The sequence below is a fragment of the Cimex lectularius genome, unplaced genomic scaffold (assembly GCF_000648675.2).
Source record: "Cimex lectularius strain Harlan isolate CLEC.00 unplaced genomic scaffold, Clec_2.1 scaffold140, whole genome shotgun sequence".
NCBI lineage: Eukaryota > Metazoa > Arthropoda > Insecta > Hemiptera > Cimicidae > Cimex > Cimex lectularius.
In genome coordinates, this window is record NW_019392728.1 from 521,818 (window position 1) to 544,755 (window position 22,938).

Sequence of the window (22,938 nt, forward strand, 5' to 3'; positions counted from 1 at the left end):
AACTGGTATTTTTTTAATTCTTAAAATTATATTATATGGGTTGATGATTGATCATCTTGGTCTGCCCACCCTCGCTGATGCCTGTCAGAAAGTTCTCTCCATAGAAATCACCCAGAAACTAAGATAGTGAAATGCCGAAATGTGTCTGATCAACTATATGGTAACTATCAACTATATGTTTATCATCCCGCAGACCACAGGAGGAAATGCGATAAAATATTATATAATTTTGTTTTATTTTTATCAAAGGACTCAATCTTATCATAAAATAAATCTTTATATGTTCTGCTTTGTCACTTTGTGCAGATTCTGCAAAGAGGATGAAGAGACCTCCATTAACAACGGACTATGGTGCCACTCTTTTCCACACATTTATTGAGGTGTACAATGAAACCGTACTTTTGACATATTCTTTTTCAGGCAAAGATTGTTGAAAGAAAAATTGTAAATAGTAATTAATAATGAACAGATAACTAGCTAAATAATTTTCTTTTTCTATTAATAAATGAACTACAAGTAACTTTTACCAAGTTAGAAGTTATATCACACTAGCGTATAAGTTATGTCTGGTTCTACATTTACATGTATTGCCGCAAATGTCCAGGGATCCGTAGGACAGTTAGAACTTGACCTTCAGTTTTGAGTCTTAAGTGAATATGAGAAGTCATGGGTGATCTGAAAAATTTCGTTTTATTGCTGTTAAGGTTTCCGAGGAGTCTGCACATACCGATATTGGTAGAGTATTAGGCCCTGCAATGTATTGTGTCTTAGTAATGTAAAAAGAAAAGGGAGATGTTTGATCACGAAGGGGTTAACCTGAACCACTGGAAGGCTTGATCAGAAAATGCAGGAAATCATCCTCAGTGAGTATCTTTTTGCTAATAGAACATGTATATGTCTTTGGAAACTTTAGGAAATACATAGCTAACCAAGATGTAATTGTCAAGGGTCCTTCTTTTAAATAAGGTACAGTAGGTACATTAAGCCAGAAGGCTGCCTGCGGAGCACAAACCCCGCTTCTTAGCATCCATCAAGGTTAAGTCAATCTAAGTAACAAGAACGGGAAGAATCTTCGCGAGTATCTTTTAACATCAGAAATATACAGAAATGATGACGGTGTGGTGGGTTTGTAGATTACGTTTAATAAAAGATCGTTCTACTCACGAATTTGTTGTTTGCTGGATTTCGAGCATTAAAACACTTCATCGGCTTGAAGAAGTTACGAGCACGTCTTTCGACACGAACTGTAAGAGTGAACCCGCCGATCCGCCGCCAACGCCTTCCAGTGAGAATTCCCTCCCTTTGTTGAAACTGTGTTACATTGTTGTATTTAAATTTAAATTGAAATTGCGTTTGGTTTTATTTAGATAGTACTTAAATGCAGAAAATTTGTTCGATCTAGGCAAGTTTTTTTAACTCCCGTTTTAATTTCTCTGCCGCTTTGTTCTTTATATTTAATATCGCAATCATTATAATTAAGTTGGTAAACCCTGCTTTTTGACAAGTTGTCAACCTTGTCATTAGGTTGTGATCGGATGTTTGTAAGTGAACGGCGTACAAAAGCGACTCTAAAACATTACGTTTAAGAATTGTACATCCTTTTTTCTGATAGTTCACCAATATATGGCAAACAACGAAAAAACTATTGATTCATTTTTAATGGGATGGCTGAGTCCGATTGTTGCTTCTGGTAAAGTTTATTTTTTATGTTTTTACTAGCAACTTATCAATGAATGTTTCTTGATATATATTGTTTTTACCTAAGGTTTTAATTGTTTGTAATTCTTTTTTTATATATATTTTTTAATAATTAATAATTAGCAGGTGTTAATGAGAGGTTCAACATGTACTGCTAATTATTGGGCGGCAATAAAAATTCTTTGGAACATCTAGTTGGCGGTGGATCGACGGGTTCACTCTTACAGTTCGTGTCGTGAGACGTGCTTGTAACATCATCAACCTGATGAGCTTTTTAATACTGGAAATCCGGACATCGAAAACAAGAAATTTGTGAGTACAACCATTTTTTTTTACAAATAGTGAGAAATGTACCATGTACCATTGCGTATTCATCGTCAGAAATAAGCGACAAATTGAGAAGGGTATCGTAGCTTTAGAACAATGGCTGGTCGATAGGGCTCAAGCGGAAAGTTTCAAACTTAAGTGTTTAAATCTGTATTACGCACTGGGTCTGTTATTGTTATATTATAATTGGCAGAGGTGTACACGTACATCCATAATCGATTCTAGATCTCACGGGACTTTCATATAACCTGGGAAGACTTGGTCCGCACCCCATCACCGGTAAAACATACCGTTTTTATATGTTCAGAGGGATATAACTCAAGGGATGGATAGAGTCATTAGCTCCTGAGACAAAATCCTCAAGAAAATTTGTGAGAAGAAAGAAATTGCCACCCATATTATCTTCGAATGCAAAGTAAATGCTCAATGAAGACAAACCTCGGGTACAAAGAAGACCCGAGAAAAAACATTGAAGTATAATATTCAATGACCTAATTTCTGAAAACAAGGATCGAGTCTATTGGACAGAACTAAGTAATTAGGAAAAATAAAAAGTACAGTGCTTAGGGAATATCAAAACCCCGGTTTCTGTTATCATGTTCAGAAACTGAATGCACTAAGACGACAAATTTTAAGTGCATCAGTTAAGAGTTCTGTCAAATTTAAGATCTACGTAAATGCGGTCTTGAAGTGAAAAGCAAATTTAGTTATTACTGCTAAGCTTTCGACTTTATGGTCATTATCAGGTCAAAACAAGCTTAAATATGTCTACAGGTTGACGTATTGAAGCTATCTCAATATGGCAAAAAGAGGGAAAAATAAGAAGGGTTGTAGGTTGAGATGAGTTGGTATCGACGTCACGTAGCTCAAGTGTTTAGAACAGCGGTGTATTGAGCCGAAGGTCGTGGGTTCGTATTCCGCTTGTGACACTTGCTTTTTATTCTGAACCAAGACCTTACACTAAAAGTATACTCACGAAGACTGGATCAAGGTCTTGAAGAAGAAAGCAAATTCAGTGGCCAAGTTTCGACTTATTTTAAGGTCATCATCAGCGCAAAACATCTTAAATAGTTGTCACAGTTCTTGGCAATGTTGGAAATGACCTGTAAAAAACTTTAACGTGTCGATCTTTAGACATATTTAGGATTGTATTGCCCTGATGATGATCTTACAATACGTCGAAAACTTAGCAGTACAACTGAATTTGCTTTCTCCCTCAAGACCATACCTTGAACCACAGTGTTCGTAATTTATGACTACTAAATACTTATATGGATTAAATTACAAACACTTCAAATAGCAGGTAATAATAATGGTAATGAGGATACTAGAATGCGGGGTTTGTCCTCCCCAGGCCGTGCAGCTTTCTGGTTTATTGTACCTTCCTAGTTCCATAGTTCAGTGCAATCAACTCAATCCTTCTTCTCAGAAGTATAAGGCCATTGACTGTTGCTGCTACAATTTCATGCCCTTGGTTTTTCCTGTATGTTAGGTTAAATCTCCATTGAGCCGTTGCTTCACATTCGAAGATGATATGCGTCGCTGTTTCCTCCTCCTCATTGCATAATCTGCAGATGGGATCATGCCCATGTTGTGTAGATGTTTTCTCAGATGCCAGTGACCGGTTTGTAGTCCTATCACTACTCTGAGTCTGGCCCTCTCCAATTTCAACAGTATCCACTTCTCCTTTTGTTTTATTTGGATCCATTCTGCGATGGAGGATTCTATATTTGATTTTGTTATCCTAAGTATAGGTTCGGGGCCTATGTATAGTCTTGCAGATCCTCCTCTGGCCATGTGTCTGCTTTTTCGTTACCCAAAATTCCTCTGTGCCCTGGCACCCAAGATGTCATCAGGCTATTGTGTTTCCCCAGGTTTTGGAGATTTTGGACGCATTCACTGCCTATTTTTTTTACATGCTAACAGTTGCTTGGCTGGCTATCAGATCTTATGAGGGTTTTTTGCCATTGTAACCTCTTTTAAGATTTTTGAGGGCACAAGCATTGATAGCATGTATTTCTGCTTGAAAGACAAGAGATGCTGATGCTCTCTTAAGTTCTTTCTCTCCTTTATAGTCCCTAAGGCTTTATAGGATGTTGTAAAGAATGTTTCTGGGATCATACAGTCAGTCCCCATTTCTAATACTGAACAACTGAATTTGCTTTCTTCTTCAGGACCATACCTTGTCCAGAGTGTTTGTGAGTGATAAAGTGATTGATATTTATAACACTGAAAACTAAAAACATAATTAATTAAAAAATTTATAGGTCAATTGTGAGTTACTAAATACTTATATGGATTAATTATGAACACTTAAATACCCGGAGATTGATTAACTGTGAACTTTATAGTGGTATGATGGAGGGGACAATTTGTTCCATTTCTTGGCGATCTGCTTGGCACTGACTACAAGGATTAATATTTTGGTTTAGAAGGTTCAATTGGCGTTGGTCTACAGGTCCTAAAATTCTGTCGCCACGAATTGCCCATGTTACTTTTTGTTTGAGGAGCGGAGTGGTTGATGTGCCATACTCCTATAAAAAAGTGTACCGATCCTACCAAGCATACCATTCCAAAGCTTATTAAATAGAGCAGTTTTTGGGAAATGCGTCAATCTCTAGGAAGGTTTGTTACAGTATAGTGAATTTTTGAGAAAAAAAACAACTCAAAAATTAGTGTTTAAATTTTTGAATCCTCAAGATCTTAAAAACGTCTTCAACTTTGATGAAAAATGCATAGGTAATGAATAATTGTTCGTGTGATAAGTCTGCTATTCCCCGTGAATTTGTTAAAAATGGTATCTTCTCGGCGGAGTGAGTTAATAAACTCATTTTTGACTCTAGTCTATTTATAGTCTATTCAATTGTTTGATATCTCATAGAAAACCACCCTGTATGGCATAAATCATAGGACTTCGTATATTTTCTTGGGATACTGGATTTATTTAGAAAATAGGAGAGGTTGCATAGCGCTCACAAACCTGGAACTATCTGAAAATCAAAGGTTTTTAATTAAGCACGCTTAACTTGCATACTCACAATTCGACTTCAGTTGGTCTACTAACGTTTGGTTTGGTAACAAACGTGATTGGTTCAACTTTGTTCCAGTCAAACTTTTGTTGTTCATGTTAAGACTTCCGTTCATGAGTCATCTTTTTTTTTCGAACTGAACCATGACTTGAAATGGTGACCATCTCATTTGACTTTTTCCTGTTTAACTTTTATACTACGCTTGTTGTTTTGTATTATTTATTGTTTGTAACATAGTTTTAAAAAATGGGCCTCAAATAACTTAAATTGTGTTGCCAAAATTATCAGAATTTTTACTGTAAGCTTACTGCCTTTGGAATTGCCGGATTTATAATTTCAAAATTAAGACTTTGCTTCGGATTACTGTGGCTATGTGGCGTCATTGTCACAAAAGTTGTCGACGTTTATAAATTTATGAACATCCCGGCTCGATGTTGACGCAACTTAATGAGTAATAAATAAATATCCGAGAGAAAATGCGTGGCCTTCTGTAGAATAATAAAGGAAAATTATCGGACTTATTATTGGTGGTTAGGAAAACAAAATTAAGACGGTTGGAACTACGAAAAAGAAAAAATATTCAATTGTTTGTAAATAACATTTGGTCAATTTTTATTGAAACGTGTAAACAAAAAGGGATCAAGTCACCTTCTACTTTTGTTGGTCAAGTAAAGATAAATCTTGAGCGTCTTTTAGGAATGGATTTTTTTTTTCGTGGAGGGAAGCAAGAGTGAATAGATTAATATGTTATGATAGTTCTTTCGTTCAGTATTACCATAGAATATTTCATATTGTTAAGAGTTAAGTTTCGTTATTAAAATTACTCCAGAATAAAGAAGAGATGGATCCAGATAAAATCAAAAGTGAAGAACAATGTTGTATTTTTTTTTCTTGCCGACAAATGTGAAGAGGATATTTAATATGCTTAGACAAAATCACTACCCGTCAACCCTCATAAGGAAATTGATTAATCAATTCAAATTTGGAAATTACAATGGAAGAGCTAATTATCTCTGATAGAAATGATAAATGAGTATGTTGTTCACTCTTTATAAAAAGATAGTTCCTACTCACAGTTAGTTGTTTTCGACGATTTCAAGCTTATATCTCATTATCAGGTTGAAGCAATTTACAACCGCTAATGCGACGCTCCAATGGGAACACAACTAAATATTATATTAGTAAATACTGAAAAAAAAGTATACATTAGTGATTATTTGTGTTTTTATTAATTACGTAATACAAATAAAAATAATACATTAATATTAGTAAATTAATGATAAAATTAAATAATAATAAAAATTAAATTAATTTGATTAATAACGATAATAATAACTAAATAATACGACTAATAATATTTAGGTACATATTTAAAATAGGAGGTAAATCAAAATCTGTTATATTATTCTCTATTCTATTCTCTATTTCTATTATCTCCATCTTCGATTTTAAATTTTTTAAATTTCAAATTTCTTAGGCCATTCTAGTTCCCTCCCTTTATTGAAACTGTGTAGCACTGTTGTATTTAAATCTGAATTGAAATTATGTTTTGTTTCTTTTAGATGGTCCTTAAATTCCGAAAATTTGTTCGATTTAGGCAAGTGTTCTTTTGCTCTCGTTTTTATTTCGCTTTGTCTTGTATATTTAATATCGCAATCATTACAATTACGTTGGTAAACCCCGCTTTTTGACAAGTTGTTTACCTTATCTTTACGTTTTGATAGGATGTTTGTAAGTAAACACGTACCTTTAAAAGCTAATCTAAAACCTTCTTGTTTTAGAATTTCACCTACATTTTCTGATAGTTTACCAATGTATGGGAAACAAAGGAAACCTAATGATTCATTCTTGGTGGGATGGCTGAGTCCTAGGGTTACTTCTTTTAAAGTTAATTTTTATATTCTTTTAACTAGTAATCTATCAACAAACATTTCTTGATATTCATTGTTTCTAACTTAGGTTTTAATAGTTTGTAATTCTTTTTTATAATTAGCAAAGGGAGTTTTAACATACGGTCTAAGAGCCAAATGAAACCAGCAGATTTTTGGGCACTTGGGTGAGAAGAATCCGCTGGTATCACGGTGCCTGTAGTTGTGGATTTTATATATACGTCTATTTCGATTAGATTGTTTAATATGGATAATTTTAAGTCTAAAAAGTTTAAACAACCATCTTTATTAATTAACAGTGTTCAATTTATATTATAGTGTAAAGAATTAATTAGTTGGTAGAATTCTTTTAGATCCTCTAGTGTTCCTGGCCATATACATAAAATATCGTGTTAAAAAACGAACAGATTCAATTAATTTGTTGTTTGATTTGAAAAGAATTTTTTCAAAATTATCCATGAATATTTCGGCAAAAATAATGGAGACCCCCAGTAGTAACCCATTCTTTTCATAAAATTTATTATTGAATTAACAGCAATTAGATAGTAGGCATATATTTAAGAGGTCTATTAGCTCATTAATAGAATTCTCCGTAAGTTTTTGTTTTAGCCGTTTTGTACATTGTTTAATAGCGATATTTGTGAATAAATTAGTAACATAAAATGGCACATAAACCTAGTTGTTAGGTGTCTACAATTGATAAAATAATTAAAACTCACACCAATTCCAAACCTACATTTGGTATGTTAACATAAAAATATAATCATGTTTAAGTTTTTAAGTTGTTTTCATTTATGTTGAATGTACAAAACTTATAAAACAAAAACTTACGGAGCGTTCTATTAACGAATTTGTAAAAAATAATATTATAGACCTCTTAAATAAATGCCTACTATCTAATAACGAGTTTAAACGATAAACGGTTGCTTGTTAGAATAATAAAAAAATAAACTTTAAAAGAAGCAACAATAGGACTCAGCTACCCCATCAAAAATGAATCATTAGGTTTCGTTTGTTTACGATACATTGGTGGATTATCCGAAAATGTAGGTGAAATTCTTAAACAAGAAAGTTTTAGATTAACTTTCAGAGGTACGTGTTTTTACTTAGAAACATCCTATCAAAACGTAAAGATAAGGTAGACAACTTGTCAAAAAGCGGGGTTTACCAATGTAATTGTAATGATTGCGGTAGAAAAATTAAAACGAGAGTCAAAAACACTCACCTAAATCGAACAAATTTTCACATTTTAAGGACCATCTAAAAGAAACAAAACATAATGTTCAATTTCAATATAAATACAACAGTGTTACATAGTTTCAAAGTGAACCGTGTTAACAGTGTTAAATAGTTTCATCAAAGGGAAGGAACTAGATTTGATTGAGAAATTTGAAATTAAAAAATGTAGCATTGAACATAGAGATACATGCATTAATAATATAATAGAGTTTGATTTAGCTCCTATTTCAAATATCCCGTAAATAATATTAGTCGTGTAATATAATCAAATTAATTTAATTTGTATTAATTTTATCATTAATTTACAACAAAACAAGATGTATTATTATGTATACAATTATTATTAATGTATTATTAATCTGACATTTTAATTTTATTAATTAATAAAAAACACATTAGTTACTAATTTATATTAATTTTTTTACAGTATTTATTAATATAATTCTGTTATAATTTTATTCTATTTCTGTTATAATTCTCGCTTTTCGCACGTTAAAAATTGAGCAGCATTAAAAATCCAGCTTCCCATTGGAACGTCGCGTTGGTGGTGGATCGGCTGTTTCACTGTTACAATTCATGTCGAGAGACGTGGTTGTAAATTCCTTCAACCTGATGATGAGCTATAAGCTTGAAATTAGGATCGTGAAAACAACTATCTGTGAGTAGAAACTAACTCACCTCACCATTTATCATTTCTAGAAGGACTGTTTGTAGGCTTTAAAAGAAGTGTCTTGGTCAATGCAGGGAAAAAATAATTAAAAATAAACTTGTGTAATTAACTATCTATTTGTTCCGTTTTGAACCCTCGTGCTGCTGATGGTCGAAACTGCTGAAAAGGAGACAGAGCGCGCTGGCCATCCCCTCACGGATAAGCGGCAACCGAATCACTTTCAGACTTCAGTCCGCTCCTCGCCTTCTTCGTATACGCGTCTCCCGCTCGTTTCAATTTTTGACATTTTTTCGGAATCAAATTGAAAAAAAATTCCCTACAAAAAAAGCGTGTGTGTCGTGTTTTGTCCACCCAACTGGAATTCAACTTTTGACGGCAGGTAAGAATGGGCCAATTTAGCAAACGTCACGTGATTGTTGTATAATTTCTGATTTGTTTGTTTGTTTAATTCATTAATTCGTTTCAACATTTGACATTGTGCTTGGTCTAAAATTAGAGATTATTTCAAACAGTTGTAATATTTTTCATTGTAACAAATGTAATAGTGTAAAAATATCATATTTAAAGGGGAAAAATGTTTAGTTCTAATTAAAATCAAGTTTTCCAAAGAAATGAATCGGGCTTTGAGATCTGTTACTTCTTAATGATCACGATCAAGTTTAAGTACGGTCCACCGGCCAATGGAGACTGCAACGCCTCAGGACCGAAGGTGCACCGGACCAATCGGTAATTATTGAAGATGATGCGGTAGAAACAGGCATACATATGTGGCCTCTTTACCTGCCCCAGGGTCTCACTAATAACACGGGAGGAGGTAAAGAACACATATCACTGCCATCCTTGGGCCTCGTTTCTTCGAGAAATTATAAACTATTAGTATGCCCAATTAACTACGATATGTCACGGCTGGGCAGGAAAAAAGGCCGTTGGGCAGCCCTTATGCTCTTTGGCATTAATTAACATTCTTAAAAAGGTTTAACTGGGAGGGCTGTTGGTAAATTATGCTCTTATTTTATTTGAAATAGGACAAACTTTATTACATTTAAATGTGTGGTGATTAGTGACCGAACGATTTCTGAAGAAGTAAATTTAAAACAAATCATTTCTTAAGGGAAAAATCTACGATAAACGTACAAATAGATTTTTCTCCTAATATTATTTTGCACTAACACCATAACACTAACACTATTAATACTACTTTCGGACCAAAGAAAACAAAACTCAGTATAAATGGCTTGTTGGAGTTTAACTGAAAATGGTGAAATGCATAAATACCTGACCCACCAAAGCAGCAAGAATACGCGAACCACCCCTTAATTCCAATAAAAAATCTATAATCCTTAGTCGGATTGTTCATGGTTAAATAAAGACCCCCCCCCAACCTAATGCTAGTAAAGGTTGATTATTATTTAATAATTAGGAACTTAGTCAATTATGATGATTAATCAATGTCTAAACAGTGGAAAACAAGCTTCTCTTATTAACAGCAATTTAAAATAATATAACACCATAAAATCGATAATCTAATAAACATCTTTGATTTTTCATATATTAAAAAACAATTGTGTTGCAGTTCGGTAGTTCACAAATCATCCTGGTCAGCCTAGTGTCACTGTTTTTCTGCCAACCCTTTGGTCATTTCACTCTCTTCGGTGTAAGGTTTCTTTAGGTTTTAATGGTCGGTTAAAATCATTTAAAAAAAACATAGTGAAGGCGCAAAGTAAACAGCGAAAATGCGTTCCTGAGATACCAAAACAGCCAAGAAAGGCGGATCTTAATGTCAATACTCGTAATGACACAAATGTCGCCAAGTGTCCATAGTTTTAGTCAAGTTTCTTTGATCATAGATTAGGTTCTACGTTTGAAAAATGTTCGCTTATGCTTATATTTGATACCGAAGATTTAAATTGTTTTGCCTTGTTTTGTGTTGAAACGCCAAAACGGCGAAGATCGGCGCCCCAAACAGAAATTTTAAAAAATCCCTAATAATTTCTTTGATTGTCCAGTGATCTCTGTTTAACCAAGACCTTTTAAATATTTAAATAGTTCTTTGATCATAGATTCATTATATATTCGGAAATTTATAACTTATCGAGATATTATAACATGGACGAACTATTGTGCCTGGTGATTGTAATTTTTGAATAAGAAAGGGAAATTTTCATAAAAACAAAAACTTTCCTTTAAGAAACAAGCCTATTAACCTAGCGTAAAAATCGTTTTACTGCCTGACAACGCATTGTACCAACACAATGTTAATACTAGTATCCACACAAACACGTTTTGATTGCTTACTGATCTGGTGTTTTATTTCGTCAAAAATGCTATACCCATAGTAAACATTAATTAACTTATAATCTTCAATGGTTAAAAGCAAATATAACAATACCAAAGGACAAGCAAATACAAAAGGACTACACAAGGGAGAAAGCACTGACCAACCACTAGACGTGGTGAAATGTCGAAAAAACGAAAACAATGAGATGAGATGTCTGCACAGTAATGTCGACGTTTCCGATCATATCGGTCCACATGTCCTCACGGCTTTTGTATGTCAGACGCGCTATGGCTTTAACCATCTTAATTGGTGGACTTCCTCATAAAGGATGAAAATTCTCTGTTCAATTTATAGACTTCATTCGCTAACATCAATTCAACAAATCCTATTAAGAAACAACATTATTGTAGTTTGGTCGGTCATAGATACCCTGGCCCACCTAAACTTGCAATTTTGAGCTAAAACACACGAACAGGGAGGACAGGTCTAAGATCTTCATTGTTTCAATCAAAATGTACAATAATTTCTTGGATTTTAATGATTTTTTCCGTAACCAACACCCTATAAATTTTATTAGTTAAAATTCTTCGATCACACAAAGATTAAAAAAAGGAAATTAGTTTCTTAAATCAGTAAAAATAGTCTGTTGTAGAATTTTTCTTAAAAAAAATTTTTTTTTGCTGTTTTGTCGCGCAGAGATCATCCTGGTCCGTCCGTCCAGTCTCACCATTAGGCCTATCAGACGCATTTCCTCATTTCACTTTCTTCAGTGCTGAATTAAATATCCTGGATTGTCTCTGGTTAATAGCAAAGTGGTAGTGATAGCAAAGACAACAGTATTGAACTCACTTACAGATATTTAAACAAAGGAGGAACTGTTGGACCTGGAGATCGTATTTTCTTAATAACGAAGGGAAATTTTCATAAAAACAAAAACTTTCCTTAAAAAAGACTTCTAATCTAGCATACAAATCATTTTTCCGCCCGTCATTTTTTATTAACACAGTATTAACTAATAGTCTCAAACCTAGTTGGGTCGTACACATGATGATTATCCATCCAGTCTCGCCATTAGGCCTGTCAGACGTACTTGGTCATTTCACTCGCTTCTTGGATTAATAGTAATAATAATACTCCTTATAACCTTTGTGACTGGAAAAAAAAGTTCCTCCTGATCTCGCCATTTCGCCCGTAGTGTTGAGTTTGTTTAAGTTCTATAGGTTAATGGCTATAAAAACAAAACCCTTTGAAGTAGACTAACTGAGAATGACGCAATTTCCGAAACTGATAGATTGTTATAATTTACAAAATCCCACAATCATTTCTTGGATCGTCATCGGTACCGTAAAGAGTGTTACTTAAGATTCTTCGATTGTTGATTATAGATTTGACAGCGCAAATGGCTGATTACTATCTTCATTTTAAAATACTAATAATTAATCACACAATGCTATTTTATCGAAGTTTAAAATCTACTAATTGTGTTATAAAAAACGCATGTACTAATCGTAAAGTCTAAGTTGAGTCGGTTGGTCGAATACGTGAATAATTTATCGTGTGATTAGTTTGTTTTCCCTTTTTGTGTTTGTTAAATAAAAACGTTTGTCTTTTCCTCTTGGTAACTAGATGAGGAGTGAATATTCTGGCACAAAATATATTTAGGAAAAAAGAGCCCAATTAACTGTCTTGCTGTTGGAAACACAATCCGACACGGTTTTGTAACGGATGCTGCTGCTTAAAAACATCAAACGCCTTCCGATCGTCTGCCCGTCTTTTAAATAGCTGTTCAAATGTAATTCTAATTTAAGGAAAACAGTCATGACTTCCGTGCTCGGCCGGCGAGTCACGCATAGCAATTGTAAACGGGGCTTAAACCGATTTCGATCTTACAACCCAAATAGGCTCGAAACGTGGATCCTCCAAAGTTTCACGACGGTAGTCGAGATCGTGAATTTTTCGCATGTCAGTCTTTCCCGCGACGACAATCGAACATATCTGTACTATTCAAAGAGACTTTAATTACCATCGTCTGATTGTTATTTCCTTCTTCTTTAAGAATTGGAAATTTTTCTTTCCCTGGGAATTAACTTTCACTCGATAACGTAACCGTAAAAAAATGACATTCTGTTTGATTTTTTTTCTTAGGAGTCGTCCCGATTGATGATGTAAAATTTCATTGTATCCGTTGAATAAACTAAAAGTATTTGCGTAAGAGATGTTTAAACATTAAAGAAACCTCAATTCACCTAGTACGTTCATCTGCTAAATTTTGCCAAGATAATCTCTGAAGGTCGACGAGCCTGACGAGACACCGCAGACACAGTAGTCATGTGGGCTCGGAGCGTCAGCCTGTTCAGATATTGTTAGGAAGAAGAAACATATGAATATGCCCTCTGTTGATGTAGAGTCTAGGCACGCTGAGATTCCTTCTCGTGGAGCGGAAATGCCAAGGCCTGAAGGATACGGGAGTCTTTACGAAAGCTTAGGGATCTGGTAAAAGCTTTAAGCGCTAGACAACAATGGAGATGCATAATAGACCAATATTGGTAGCGCGCTAGGTCATAAAGAGGCCGACGTTTAGGGTTGTAAGGTGCAACAAAACATCAAAAGACAGAACAAACAACTAGCAGACCGTAAGTCGTAAACTACCATGCTCCGAAAAATATAAAAATTAAGGTGTTTTAACTCATTTTCAGGCTAAGAAATTAAGGGCTGTTAACTTTATTTGTCACAATTCTGTGCTTTAGTATAAAATTTTCACTTTTAATCTTTCCTTATGTTTGTCTTGATCGTGGTATTGACACAATATCGCACTCATAAAGGGTCATCTTGGTCTTCTTATTGTTTGGTTGTTTTACAGTGATGCACGGTGTTTTGCTCTTCGTACATACATACCACTGATCATTTTGCCCGGTTGTCGATTCATGTCAACTTACCCTTAGTTCCGGAATAGCAAATTTAAAACAATTCTCGACAATTAGCACAGTTTGCCTGAATACTCCTAATGTACTCTGTCTAACGTGAGTTCTTGTTCGTCTTAAGGACTTTGAGGAAAATAGATGGTGCGTTATTTCATCGTCATTTTGTTTGTTTGTTTTTTTATTAGAGGTGGAAAAAAGAGGAAAAAATACTATGCAACAATCGCAGGAGAGTTCTCAGAATAAGCAGTGACCCGAATTTCTCTAAGATATGAAGAGGTAATGAAACAAAATAAGTAGGAGACCGTAATGCCTTAACCACATCCTATGGGAGAAGAAACTCAAGTTGAGGGCAAATATCCGCCTTTTATTCTAGAATCCCAAGGTTAACTTGGAATAGTCAAGAATTATGCTCGTTTGTTATGGGTTGTTTTAATTCGAGAAATGCAAAATTTACCTTCTTAAATTTGGTTAATTACTTATTCAAACATCTTCTTTTTTTTCATAGGGCGATAAAATCGCTTTTTGGGGCCATTTCCTGAACGAGAAACACCTAATATTAAGTTTCATTTTATTGTAAAATTCCCTTTTCCCTTTATTTGTGATAGACCACACCTTTTATAAACATAACAATGTAATAAAAGTGTCCTTTATTTCTTAAACAGATTTTTAAATTGTCATATCTATTGTCATTTGGTTCAATTTTTAAATATACCTTTATTTATTTAAGTGCGAACAAATCTGACATATTGTTCTTTCTTTAAATAAATAAATTTTTAATGGTTCATGCAAATTATTTTACGGTTGAGCTATTGGTCGGTAGGTATTAATGCTATGTATGTTATTAATTAATTATTAATAACTGTTAGGTTATTTAAACTGGCGTTTAATTTATAAAATAAATCCACTTTTAAATGAAATTCAGAATCGCATGATAAACTTTTTTGTATAAATTTAGAAAAAAATCATATTGCTTCATCTCACTTCCGTCCGCCTCACTTTCTAAGTAATCAAATAATTTGCATAAAACGTTCAAAAGCGGGTTTTATCCTTTGAATTTCCACTTTCGGACCGTCGGCGAAGGCCCTAATGTCCCTCCGTTGGACAATTGTTCGGCCAGGAGAAGAGAGAGGGACTTGTAAGGAAAGTAGTCTTGCCTTACGTAGACCTCGGGAGCTAACTGTAGCAGTTTTTATCGTTTGATGGGGGAAAGGGTGGACCGACTGCATTTTACACACACACACACACACACACACACACACACACACACACACACACACACACACACACACACACACACACACACACACACACACACAAACTAACTTTTAAAACGTAAAAAACAACTGATTTCGTTTGAGGTGGACTTTAACATCGGAAAAGATTTTTGTTTTTGTTTAGAACATTATGGTTTTTTTTTCAATAATTACTACTTTAACTTTTGCGTTCTTTATCAGTTGCTAAGGAGGAAACACAATCCGTTCAAGGAAGAACAATCTGTAGGCTGACAATCTACCAAGACAGAAGTATTAGTTCATAAATTAAGTATTTAGATCCCATAGGCTTTTATACCAAAGTCTTTCAATTTAAGGCAGTTCAATATTTTCAGTTCTGAGCAGAGAGTACATACAATAAAGTCATAAAATAGCCAAATAAGTTCTAATTAGACCAGGCAGAGGGAACTAGTGTTTGGGGCCTGCTACCATATTTGTCCCCAGAAGAACTGCAACCATCAAATCGGTCAAGTAGTCCAATTCCAGGATTAAACAGGGCTCATCGGAGTACTTTAAGTTAGGAGGCAAAGGCAATGGGTGTTTGTTTCCGCTGTCAATCTGTGGTGCTATACTTTTCTGCACAACAGTACAGGGGTGAAAGAATTGCTGCCATCACAATCCTTCAAATAATCAAATTCCAGCATGAACCAGAACTCACTTTTAAGTAAGGAACAATTCAATGGGAATCGGGGAAAGATCAACACGGTGTAGATTCTTAGAAAAGCAGAGGAAGTTGGGGTTTGGGTCCTGCTGACAGCTGTTGTCTATACTTATTCAACACAACCTTGGAAGAGATCAAATCACAACCGGTCAAGTAATCAAATTCCAGGATGAACCGTTACTCGCCGGAGTATTTTAAGTACAGTATGTCTCAATGGAATCTGGGAAAGAAGAGAGTCAATCAACACGGTGTAGATTCTTCAGAGGTAAAGGAAACGCCCATTTGCGGAAAATCTGTTAAAAGTCCGTCGTAGGAGGACATATTTTGGGAAATACAACATAACCGTTGGAATTGGGTCACGTAAGAAAACGACAACTCATTGGTGTGCCATAAACACAAAGCAGGAAGTACAGTAGCTCTTAGAAAACTCATTATCAAGAAAGTGAACTTTTAATCAACCAATCAATTGTCCCAAGATTAATTATTTATAACATATATGGCTTCGATTAGGTTGGATTTTATATGTACAGATGCAGTAGTTATGGAAGTGCAACTTTAAATTTCAAATTTCACAACATCCGGAGGTGTACAAATCCATCAAGCTGCGACTTCAGCTCCATGATTCTGAATTGCTACACGGAATTAAGTACGTTGGACATACAGAGGTCAACACAAGTACATGCAGAAGTCAAGGGATAGGAAGAACCGGAAGCAATAGCAAGATAAGTAGGGGCACAGTACCCATCTACTGGAAAAGGAAATTTGTTCTATAAGAGAATCTTTTAGAATAAAGGATAAGGTAAATGATAGAACGTACCAATCTATCGCCGGGAATCTGGGAACAAAGACACCAAGATCCTATTTGGTGGATTTGAAAGGAGAGAAATTACAGAATTCATCTGAGGAAGATGGAGAAGTATCAGAAATTAACGGGTTTCTCGACGGGGCGCTGCAGACTCAATCGTCTTGGGAAAGATCGGCATTAATCAAAACGGTTGATTCTAAACAGGGAACGAGAAAACAATTTGGTGATCAGTTTATGAAAACCCAGTCGTAGGAGGCATATTTTGTAAAGGAGCAGGGGGATTAAATAGATCTTAAAGATCCCATTGTGGCATTTCAATGATAAATCTGATGCTTAATCATTTATAAATATACAATAAGTAATAAATATGGTTAGGCTTGTACTGGTTTTTGTACAAATGTATAGAATAGGCAGAATCGAACGAGAGTGTGTAGCTCATGTTTGAATTTACACAGTTAAACATAGAACACGATACACTATATAAATTACAGTACACGATAAGTGCTCACTTGCATGTTTATTCTTTATTATTTTGTGCTTGGTTGGTTAAAAATAGTTTTGCGCCAGTAGAAGACGTGTAAAAGACTAAAGTTTCAAGCTTCTGCCACTGCCGGCCCTGTTGAAACTGTACGGAGGTGGGACTGTTTCATAGTGTACTATTAACCCGGAGTCTGTAATCTTTTAAAGACCATGATTTCTCAGGCCGTATAATATGGTATTCACGGCACTAATTATACTACCGGGTCAGCGGGGGAGTTGAAAATGGAAGGCGTAATATATTCAAAGGCCGTTTTCTCCCTATGTAGGGACGAACGTGATCCTGGCTCGTGTCCCTTCCCACGGCCGAACAGTCAACATACGTATCCAAATCCTCGCCGTTTTAAGTAAATACGCGGATAGCGCGCGTTGGAAAGTGTACTATCTCTTTAAGGTCAAAGACCTTACGACTCCGGTTTCGCTCCTCAACCTAACCTCGGTAAACAACGCCGCCGGTAATTATTGATATAAAGTTTATGTGAATTTGCCAAATATCATTTTAATAGAACGCGACATGATTAGCTGATCTACCGACAGCCCTCTTTTAGCTGCAGATTTCTTTCGGCAGAGGAAAAACGACCTCTCACGTTTCTTAAGAATAACCGCAGGTCCAGACCGGTCCCTGAGTTACTGTTATCCCATTCTTCAGACTTAATTTATCCCCGATTCTTTTTACATTCAAACTCTCGAAGTAAGTGTTTTTTTGTCAACTGCCACATATTGACGTCACTTAAGCAACAAAACTGCCTATAATGCACCGAGATCAGGGCCGTTACGCGGAACGAAAATCCATACCGATTTTCCACATCTGTGTTTATTGCGTGACGGTATAAAAGGTCATTGCTGAATATATTTACAATGTCTAATATAAATAACTTCCCTTTCATTTAAAGTTATAAAATTTGAAGAATATTTAAATTAAATCAATACTACTATACTACTATATGTCTTTATTGTTTAATATATATACAAAGTTTACAGAACGGCAGTATATATTACAGAGCAAGAAAGACGTTGCTCATGGTTTAAAACCGTCTGAGGGAAATTAAATCAATAAAAAACTACAATTTAAGATCCCCTTAGAAAAGTTGCATCATCGGATGGCTTATTCCTATGGCATGTCGTAACATTGCTATCAACGTACGACCGTTCGAGCCATTTTTGTTTAAATTCTAAATACATAATATCAAAATATTAAAGAAAAGAAAATTAAATAAAGGACTTGTCAATATTTCATTTATTTTTTATTTTATTGGACAGATCAGTATTACACACAGAAAAAAGTCTTTAAATACATTTTAAAATTATCATACTAACTCAACAAACAATGGTGATTATAAGTAAATATTTGTAAAATTTGATTTTTTAATTTAAAATGTGTAATTATATTTTTCCTCTTTGTTAGTAGAATTTTATATTGCCGATCGTCTATTTTATTTTATTTTTTATTTGTTTCTTAGAAGAATTCTACTAAGAATTCAAAATTCTAATAACAAAGAGGAAAACATATAATTACACATTTTAAATCAAAAATTCCAATTTTACAAATATTTACTCACAAATACTTTTGTACTATTTTATTATTATACGGGTTGTTTAACTTATGTACCACTTTTTTGGGGGGAAAACCCTGAGACACGTAAATTTATATTTTTGTGTAATTTCTCATGAGCCAAAAAGTTTATATTTAACTTTCCAGAATAGCGGGATGCGAATAATAATATAAACCATAAATATAATATATAAATAGAATAATAATATAATAATATAAAAAATAATAACATAAACCTTACCTATTTTAAATGGCAAGATATTCATCGTACCTTTTGGAAAGGTTTTGACGATGAATGTTAAAAAAAAAATGGGGTAACAGAAGGTGAACTCACCCTGTGTTTCACTTTTGTTAAAAAAATTTTATTAATTGGATTTGTTCTTATTTATATTACAAAATATCGAATTAATAATAGAAGAATACTTTTTTTTCTATTTCCTTGTTTATTATTTTTAATTTTAAACAATTTTCAAATGGTTTTTAAATTTTTATTGTTTTAAAGAGAGGATTAATTTGAAACTAAAAAGGGTTAATTTGAAGTGAAAAAGGGTTTATTTAAAATTAGAAAGGATTATTTTAAAGTTAAAAAATGGTTAATATGAAATTTAAAAAAAGGTTAATTTGAAGTTAAAAATTGTTAATTTGACGGAGAAAGACCTAAGGACTTACTTACTATGACTTAATTAACTTAAATATTAACCAGGAAACGTCTTTCAATCTAAAATATTTAATAATTTTATTTTTATTTTGGTTTTACTCAACGCAAAAAATTAATGTATAGCTTACTTGTACAAAAGGTGCTACATGCAAATTGTTTGATTACAAAATATACACTTGATGCTTATCTAAGTAATTGTTGGGATTCATGATAACTTTATGGATTGTAACGGTTCGCTGAGAATTCTATCTGGCTCACTCGCAATTCATTTTTTTTATCACTAACGTGTACATCTTCAATTAAGATTCTGCGGGGTTTTACCGGTTGTGTGGTCTGCCTACTGAACCGAGCTGGAGAATCCAACTAAGAAAAACGGTAAACGTGCCTATTCTCCTATTCGCTCCCACCTTAGGATGTTGGTTGGTATTGGTTTCTTTATAATAGATTCAGTTCAAAGTGTTAGATTCACCACTGTTTTGCTCACGAATAATCTCGATTTAGGTATGGTCTGGATAAAAAAAAATCTGTTATCTGCCTGTTATTGCCTTTTTTGTGATGATTTTTTTATCCACATTATGCTGAGATCTAGATTATTAGTGGATAATAGATTTAACAGAGTTTTGTTTATTTATGTTTTTTGGAATGGTTTGTAATGGCCTTTGGTCTATTCCAAATGAAAAATTCAAATTTACTCCTCCAATGGTTAAAAAAAACTTGTATAGGAATTGGGCAAATGTGTAGGAATCGTCCCAATGTTTAGTTATCGCATATCTGGCGATCAGGAGTGTTTACAGTAATGTGCTTTATGAAGCAGAAAGATACAAATGAAAAGGGGCCCAGAACTCGAATCGGTTGAACTGGTCGGGATATTAGAAATGACTAATTAAATACTAGGTTTAACTTCATTTTTATCAGATCTTTAACACAGAATGCACAGGGAAATTTCCTATTCTGTTTAATTACAATATACAAAAATGCTTACAAAAATTAAGCTAGCCATAAGGAAAATTACACGTGAAACCTTAAATTTAAGAACAAGAACTGATAAGAAAAAATTGCCTTTGGTCTCGTAAGTTTTTTATCTTAATTGTAGTCAAATTCCCCCGGTGCACCTCTTCTCACTCTTTGTTCTTCCATCTTGACCAGAGGCTTGACATGTTTTTTCACGAGGAAATGTCAGAAGACCGGAAAGATGCAATGTCCGGGGAAACATGATGTAACGACGGCTTCTTTTCTGAACTTTTAGTTCTGAGAGGACTTGCTGAACGCAGTTTGTTTGTATACCGCCTGCCATTCTTCTACTTTCCATACTTTTTTCGAAACTTTCTTTATTTAATTTTATCAAACCATTTAGGTTTTTAATCCAACGAATGGGCGTTTTTGTCTTCTACAGTGCTAAGACCTCTTTCATGGGGGGGGGATCAACCAAAGAGATGAGATAACAACTGATCTAATGGCGTGGAGAACACGCGGCTATCAAACATCGACATTATCAGGAATTAGATCAAGATAATGATACCAATCAAAAAGAACTCGCTAAAATAAAAATGGTGCATACTTATCACACTATCTTTAAAATAATCCCCTCAAATTAAGATATCCGATAGAGCAGACTGTGAGAAAGGGATCCACTGCCAGTTAATGCCGACTAAGGCTCGGTGATACCAAGATAGCCATCATCGCCATCACTAAAGTAGGTGCATTGGTAGAAAAGTTCAGAGCCATTTGGTATCGCATTAGGAGCAACAATAATTTAACCCTCGTTTGGGTTCCAGGACAGAGAGCCAAAGTGGAAGCTGATAAATTGGTCAAAGAAAATTCGATCAGGGCACCTATCGGCCCTGAACCCTTTTGTAGCATTGAAAAAACGTAGATGATTTGATAATTGGTTAGAATCAAGTATTTGGGTTAGTGACAATACAACCCAGGAGAGAGACATGAGCAAATGTTCATCATAGGACCATCGCAGAGTACTAAATATAGGATGTAATAGGGCGAGAACCATAGTAAGACTGCGGACTGGACACTGCGGAACACGCAGGCATATGTATAGACTCGGATTGTCAGGAAGGAGAGGAAACAGCGGAACATATCCCTTGTGAGTGCGAAGACCTATGCAAGCTGAGATTTCTACTTCTGGGAGAATAATAGCCAAGGCAAGGCATGAAGGTGTCTTAACAAACCTTTGAGATATGGTATAAAGCCAGTTTAACGAACAAATTTAGATACTAATGGAGATTGTGCAATAGACTAATATTGGAACAAGGTCGAAGAGGCCATCTCATTTTCGCCCCCACAGCAGTACAGAGAAAATACTTTCTTAGCCGTCACCCCCGTCACCACTAAACGACAATAAGGTTCGCACAGCAAAGCTTCCATATCCTTCTAATTGTAAACGATTTCAAATTCAAATAAAAATGGGGGAATTACAGGAATGTGTCATAAAAGGTCAGGTGAACTTCAACGGTGTTGAATTCCTGGAGGTGTCAAACAGCTTTGTCCTTCATCAAAATAGTTGACAAATATTCTTCTATCGTACAATAGCGAGAATGAACCAGGCTCCAACAACAAGCCAACAGCTACACAGCATCGTATTTATATGCATCTGAACGGAGGAGGACGAGGTGTTTCTATCTCATGTAGCACGGAAACAATTCTTAAATTACACTTTCACCGCCCAATATTAAGGATTGCTTGAAAACTATGATGAATATAAACAAGGAAGAAGCCTTTGATTTACAGTTAAATGATACTTTTGAGAAAAGAGTATTAAATAATTATAGTTCGAAGGGATATTCCAGATCCAACAAAGCTTCCAGGTCTAGGCGATAAAGCATAATTTGAACGAAGGAAAAAGCTTTTATCATAATCAGTATTTCCGGTAGGATAGATTTAGAGGATTATCGAGTAACACCCCGAGTCGTAGCTTTTTTATTGAGATTTAACCATGGAAGCGTGCAGTTTTTGAAATTCAATTACACGATTACGCTGTAAGTCGAGGTGAAACTGCCAATTTAATTATGCAGCCGGTCAACTATGTTAAAGTGAGATGTGTCAAAATAGCCGGAAGGCCTTTCTGATCGACCTCGTGTTAACATCGCAAATTTCTCTCACTGATGAAGAAGGCTTAAATTGTGGAGTCGCGGTGGCGTGCGCGAGAGAAAGCGAAGACGAGGTGTGAACGTTGTTAAATAGGTAATTGGTCTATTGGCTCTCTGTGTGTGCCTTTGTGGACGCCCTTACCATGAAGAAATTGCAGAATCTTTAAGTCTCTAGTTAAACTTAATTGACCTGTTGACCTTTAACATGATTCCAGACAGAGAGAATAGAATAAAAAAAGAAAACTCGCGTTAATGATTTAACATTTAAATTCCTTCGTGTTCATGTCGTTCTGCAGTATCGG

At 34.7% G+C, this 22,938-nt stretch overlaps 2 protein-coding genes across 4 annotated transcripts in view; one reads left to right on the forward strand and one right to left on the reverse strand.

Moving 5' to 3' along the window:
* Positions 1 to 1,237, reverse strand: part of LOC106665220 — a 223,131-nt gene extending 221,894 nt beyond the window's left edge. Inside the window, exon 1 of the mRNA XM_024226756.1 lies at positions 1,165 to 1,237. The gene's annotated coding sequence lies outside the window, so the exon portion shown is untranslated. The remainder of the gene's footprint in view (positions 1 to 1,164) is intronic.
* Positions 1,238 to 9,072: 7,835 nt separating this feature from the next.
* The window catches only part of LOC106665264, a 182,912-nt gene continuing 169,046 nt past the window's right edge, over positions 9,073 to 22,938 (forward strand). For all 3 annotated transcript variants that reach the window (XM_024226760.1, XM_024226762.1, XM_024226761.1), the window contains exon 1: positions 9,073 to 9,231. The gene's annotated coding sequence lies outside the window, so the exon portion shown is untranslated. The remainder of the gene's footprint in view (positions 9,232 to 22,938) is intronic.